The sequence below is a fragment of the Geotrypetes seraphini genome, chromosome 1 (genome assembly GCF_902459505.1).
Source record: "Geotrypetes seraphini chromosome 1, aGeoSer1.1, whole genome shotgun sequence".
Taxonomy (NCBI): domain Eukaryota; kingdom Metazoa; phylum Chordata; class Amphibia; order Gymnophiona; family Dermophiidae; genus Geotrypetes; species Geotrypetes seraphini.
In genome coordinates, this window is record NC_047084.1 from 112,146,318 (window position 1) to 112,152,841 (window position 6,524).

Below are 6,524 nucleotides of genomic sequence, written 5' to 3' on the forward strand. Positions count from 1 at the left end.
GCCGTCCCACTGTGAAGGGTCTTCCGAACACTACTACTGTAACTACTGGAGATGTGTATCCTGGGCTACTTGGGGTATGACCCGACTGCCTACCACCCGAGCCATATTATCCAAAGGGGTGACTACCTCTGACTGTGGCCTCCAGAACTGTAACCCACTTAACTTCACTATTCTACAGCTGTTTAAATGGAACCTCGATGATAGCCTCCGGAAAAGCTTGCTATCTTGTGGGCCTACAGATATACGGTAAGGGTACGGACCCTGGTACTGTCTTGCACATCAAACTCATTGAGAGACACCGAATCCCTGAACAACACAGCATTGTGTTTCCTGACTTTTATGAACATATGAAACTAGACCAACAAGACTTTGTGCCCTCTGCCACCACCCGCAACCTTTTCATACAGTTCACTGAAACCATAGGAGCCACCTTAAATCTGACAAACTGTTATGTCTGCGGGGGCACCCAGCTGGCCCCTGAAAAACTCCATTCTGGCAAAACACTGCATTCAGCGCCTCGGACCATCCTTTACCACTCGTGTTGGACACCTGCAGTGCCAATCCTTATGGACTAAAAACAGTACCTCTCAGCCCGGATGGACTTATTGGACCGGAGATCCTAAGTTAAAAATACCCAGACGATGGAATACTACTGGCAATGCTACCACATTAAATGTCTACCTCAACCTGCCTGCTTCTGCCCCTTGGGCTGCACCGGAAGGATACTACTGGATCTGTGGGAAAACGGCGTACCCCACTCTACCCTCAAATTGGACTGGCACTTGTTTTCTGGGCACTATCAAACCAGCCTTCTTCCTCCTCCCGTTATCCGAAGGAGAACATCTGGCTGTCCCAGTATTCGATCAACGGGCCCGTTCTGAAAGAAGCCTGGAGATTGGTAAATGGGGAGACACTTGGCCCCCGGAGCGCATCATTGCTGTCTACGGTCCTGCTACTTGGGCTGATGATGGTATGTTTGGGTACCGGACCCCAATCTACATGCTTAACTGTCTCATACGACTGCAGGCGGTTTTAGAAGTTATCACCAATGAAACAGCTAGGGCCCTGGGAGCCCTGGCCAAAGCGAACACTATGATGCGTACCGCCATCTATCAGAACCGACTGGCCTTAGACTATCTATTGGCCGCTGAAGGAGGGGTATGTGGAAAATTCAATCTTTCCAACTGCTGTCTACAACTGGATGATGAAGGATTTGTGGTTGAAGAGGTCATAGACAAGATTACCAGATTAGCTCACGTTCCTGCCCAGACTTGGAAGGGTTTTTCTGCTGATATGTTTGGACTCAACTCACTGACTGATTGGGCCTCCAAACCGGGACTCTTTAAAGCCCTCACCATAATTTTCCTGGTATTCTCTGTCATATTTTGTGTCCTTCCTTGCCTGTTACCATGTTTATTGAAAACCCTTAACCGTACTATTAGGACTACGATTGACAAAAGTACCACCGCTCTAGTCCTGGCCCTTTCCTCCTATCACCCAGTCCCCACCTCTGATACAGATGGCCCTGACCTCCCGTAACCCAGCTAGTCAGCTAGCCTACAGAAGAAAAGTTGGGAATGAAGGATCCCTAGCTAGCTGACATAGCTGGGTCACGGTGTAGATCAGTGGGTCATAATTAGTACAAAGAACAACCTGTGACTCCATTTTATTGCTCTGAGAAATCACGTATACATACAGGCCTGTTCTATGTATCTGTCTTAAGTGCCAGGCACGGCAAGGAGGCAACAGGATGTTAGCCTGTTAGTTAGCCTTGATGTATAGATTATAGGATGGATTTATGGTTTTGTTTTTCTCTCTTTTGGTCAGAGCTGGTTAGAACTGGTTTGGACTGGTTAGGACCCTATATAACTTTTGTGTCCGAGATCCTCAGGGTCTTCTGTTTATGCAGCCAGTTCTGCCCAGAAGTCCAGCATATATGCTTGTTTAATAAAAGCCTTTTTACATCTCTTCAGTCTCTGGCTCAAGTCTCTGCACTACTAACGGAGGGCCTTATCCTAAAAGGTACCTTCAGTTGCAAGTTGCGTTTTGAATTCAGTCCAAGGCAATCATGTTATGTCATCAATTCTTATATGGTACGATGCCTGAAATTTTTAAGAATATGATGTCTCGTTATCAACCACAAAGGTCCCTGCGTTATTGAAAACAAAGGTTAACCCTAAACATGTAGATACGAATGCCATGACTTTCACATGTGCAGGAGTCAAGCTATGGAATGGCCTTGTTGGCCAGATTCGACAATGTGGAGAGAGGAATTCATTTAGGAAAATGTTGAAGACTCAACTATTTCTTGACGCATTTTTCTGAGCAATTGATTTATACTACACTGAGGGCTCCTTTTACGTAGCTGCGTTAGTGATTTTAGCGCACGCAGCTTTTTAGCGCGTGATAAACCCATGCTACGCGGCTAGAACCAGCACCAGCTCAATGCTGGCGTTAGCATCTACCGTGCGCTACCGCTAACGTGGCTTCATAAAAGGAGCCGTGAATTTATGCTATACTGAAAATGTATCTTTTATAAAGACTTTTAACATTTTATGTATGTAACTCCTTGTGAACCGTTTTGGATAAAAACGGTATAAAAATTTGTTTTTATTATTGATTGATTGATTGATTTTGAAATTTTTTACCAAGTACAACGATATAGAAATTTTAAAAATAAATAAAGTTATTAAAACGCTTGGGGATTGGAAGACTGGGCGGCCAAATGGCAGATGAAATTTAATGTGGACAAATGCAAAGTGATGCACATTGGGAAGAATAACCCAAATCACAGTTACCGGATGCAAGAAAAGGATCTGGTGTCATTGTAGACAATACGATGAAACCTTCCACCCAATGTGCAGTGGCGGCCAAAAAAGCAACCAGGATGCTGGGAATTATTAAAAAAGGGATGGTTAACAAGACTAAGAATGTTATAATACCCCTGTATCGCTCCATGGTGCAACCTCACCTGGAGTATTGCGTTCAACTCTGGTCTCCTTATCTCAAGAAAGATATAGCGGCGCTAGAAAAGGTTCAAAGAAGAGCGACCAAGATGGTAAAGGGGATGGAACGCCTCTCGTATGAGGAAAGACTAAAAAGGTTAGGGCTCTTCATCTTGGAAAAGAGACAGCTTAGGGGAGAAATGATTGAAGTCTACAAAATCCGGAGTGGAGTAGAACATGTACAAGTGGATCGATTTTTCACTCTTTCAAAAATTACAAAGACTAGGGGATACTCGATGAAGTTACAGGGAAATACTTTTAAAACCGATAGGAGGAAACTTTTTTTCACTCAGAGAATAGTTAAGCTCTAGAACACATTGCTAGAGGTTGTGGTAAGAGCAGATAGAATAGCTGGTTTTAAGAAAGGTTTGGACAAGTTCCTGGAGGAAAAGTCCATAGTCCGTTATTAAGAAAGACATGGGAGGAAGCTGCTGCTTGCCCTAGATCGGTAGCATGGAATGTTGCTACTGTTCCACCTGGAATGTTGCTCTCATTGGGGTTCCGGAATCTTGCTATTGAGATGTTGGAATGTTGCTACTCCTTGGGTTTTGGCCAGGTTCTAGGGACCTGGATTGGCCACCATGAGAATGGGCTACTAGGCTTGATGAATCATTGGTCTGACTTGGTAAGGCTATTCTTATGTTCTTATATGTGCCAAGTATAGGACAATCAATCCATTGTAACATCACTGATGAGGTTGGCTGTTAGGTATTGGTGGAATGAGGCATTATGACATCACAATCTCAGCTCTGGAATGTTGCTCTCATTGGGGTTCCGGAATCTTGCTATTCTTTGAGATGTTGGAATGTTGCTACTCCTTGGGTTTTGGCCAGGTTCTAGGGACCTGGATTGGCCACTGTGAGAACGGGCTACTAGGCTTGATGGATCATTGGTCTGACTTGGTAAGGCTATTCTTATGTTCTTATGTGTGCCAAGTATAGGACAATCAATCCATTGTAACATCACTGATGAGGTTGGCTCTGTGGAATGAGGCATTATGACATCATAATCTCAGCTCTGGAATGTTGCTCTCATTGGGTTTTGGCCAGGTTCTAGGGACCTGGCTTGGCCACCATGAGAACGGGCTACTGGGCTTGATGGACCATTGGTCTGACCCAGGAAGGCTATTCTGATGTAATATTAAATAGCCCAGAAGGAAGAGGTTCCTAAGTTGGTGCCTGCATAGGAAGCGTTAGACTGGGGTCGGGAGAGGGAAGGGGGTAAAAGCCGGACCTGACGGATCTGCTCTGTCGCTGCCACTTTTCGTCTCAGTAACGGGATCCGTCGGAGCCAGAACCTGGGTTGAGGCGAAAAGAGGCTTTTGGAGGAGGTAGAGAGAAGATCCGTCAGGTCCGGCTTTTACCCCTTCGCTCTCGTTTCCCTCAGTCAAGAAGAAGGGGGTCGTTTCCCCCCCCCCTCAACCAAACAGCCGGAGCGAGCGCAGCCCCATCCCCCACCCTACCTGCCGGTTCCCGCCTCCTTCCGACGGCAGTGTGCTCTCGAGCGAGCGGAAACCGGAAATAGCGTCGGGAGAGGAGAAGGACGGAGAGATGCATGCCGGGAAATGGAGTCTTCCGCTGCCACAGGAAACCGGAAATAGCGTGGGGGAAGAAGGACGGAAGATGCATGCTGGGAAATGGAGTCTTCCGCTGCCACAAGAAACCAGAAATAGCATGGGTAGGGAGAAGGACGGAGTGATGCATGCTGGGAAATGGAGTCTTCCGCTGCCACAGGAAACCAGAAATAGCATTGGGGGGGGGGAAAGGATGGAGAGATGCATGCTGGGAAATGGAGTCTTCCACTGCCACTGGAAATAGCGTCAGGGTGAAGGGCGGAGAGATGCATGCTGGGAAATGGAGTCTTCCGCTGCCACAAGAAACCAGAAATAGCATGGGTAGGGAGAAGGACGGAGTGATGCATGCTGGGAAATGGAGTCTTCCGCTGCCACAGGAAACCAGAAATAGCATGGGGGGGGGAAAGGATGGAGAGATGCATGCTGGGAAATGGAGTCTTCCACTGCCACTGGAAATAGCGTCAGGGTGAAGGGCGGAGAGATGCATGCTGGGAAATGGAGTCTTCCGCTGCCACAAGAAACCAGAAATAACATGGGGGGGGGGAGAAGGACAGAGTGATGCATGCTGGGAAATGGAGTCTTCTGCTGCCATAGGAAACCAGAAATAGCATGGGGGGGGGGAGAAGGATGGAGAGATGCATGCTGGGAAATGAAGTCTTCCACTGCCACTGGAAATAGCGTCAGGGAGAAGAGCGGAGAGATGCATGCTGGGAAATGGAGTCTTCCGCTGCCACAGGAAACCAGAAATAGCATTGGGGGTGGGGAAAGGATGGAGAGATGCATGCTGGGAAATGGAGTCTTCCACTGCCACTGGAAATAGCGTCAGGGTGAAGGGCGGAGAGATGCATGCTGGGAAATGGAGTCTTCCGCTGCCACAAGAAACCAGAAATAACATGGGGGGGGGGGAGAAGGACAGAGTGATGCATGCTGGGAAATGGAGTCTTCTGCTGCCATAGGAAACCAGAAATAGCATGGGGGGGGGGGGAGAAGGATGGAGAGATGCATGCTGGGAAATGAAGTCTTCCACTGCCACTGGAAATAGCGTCAGGGAGAAGAGCGGAGAGATGCATGCTGGGAAATGGAGTCTTCCGCTGCCACAGGAAACCAGAAATAGCATTGGGGGGGAGAAGGATGGAGAGATGCATGCTGGGAAATGGAGTCTTCCGCTGCCACAGGAAACCAGAAATAGCGTTGGAGGGGGAGGAGAAGGATAGAGAGATGCATGCTAGGAAATGGAGTCTTCCACTGCCACCGGAAATAGCGTCTGGGAGTAGGGCGGAGAGATGCATGCTGGGAAATGGAGTCTTCGTGCTTCGACAGGAAACCAGAAATAGTGTCGGGGGGGAGGGGGGAAGAAGGACGGAAAGATGCATGCTGGGAAATGGAGTCTTCGCGCTTCGACCAGAAACCGGAACTAGCGTCAGGGGAGGACAGAAAGATGCATGCCGGGAAATGGAGTCTTCCGCTGCCACAGGAAACCGGAAATAGCATGGGGGGGGAGAAGGACGGAGTGGTGCATGCTGGGAAATAGAATCTTCCGCTGCCACAGAAAACCAGAAATAGCATTGGGGGGGAAGGATGGAGAGATGCATGCTGGGAAATGGAGTCTTCCACTGCCACCGGAAATAGTGTCGGGGGAGAAGGGCGGAGAGATGCATGCTGGGAAATGGAGTCTTCGTGCTTCAACCAGAAACCGGAAATAGCATCAGGGGGAGGACGGAAAGATGCATGCTGGGAAACGGAGTCTTCACGCTTCGACAGGAAACTGGAAATAGCATCAAAGGAGAAGGACGGAGAGATGCATGCTGGGAAACGGAGTCTTCGCACTGTGACCGGAAACCAGAAATAGCATCAAAGGAGAAGGACGGAGAGATGCATGCTGGGAAACGGAGTCTTCGGGCTTTGACAAGAGGGAGCGCTGAGGGTCCGATCCAAACGAACCTTGG

General features: G+C 48.3%; 1 protein-coding gene across 1 annotated transcript in view; it reads right to left on the reverse strand.

The window, feature by feature from the left end:
• Positions 1–4,558, reverse strand: part of PDCD2L (programmed cell death 2 like) — a 37,281-nt gene extending 32,723 nt beyond the window's left edge. Inside the window, exon 1 of the mRNA XM_033935796.1 lies at positions 4,468–4,558. The gene's annotated coding sequence lies outside the window, so the exon portion shown is untranslated. The remainder of the gene's footprint in view (positions 1–4,467) is intronic.
• Between the last annotated feature and the right edge of the window lie 1,966 nt (positions 4,559–6,524).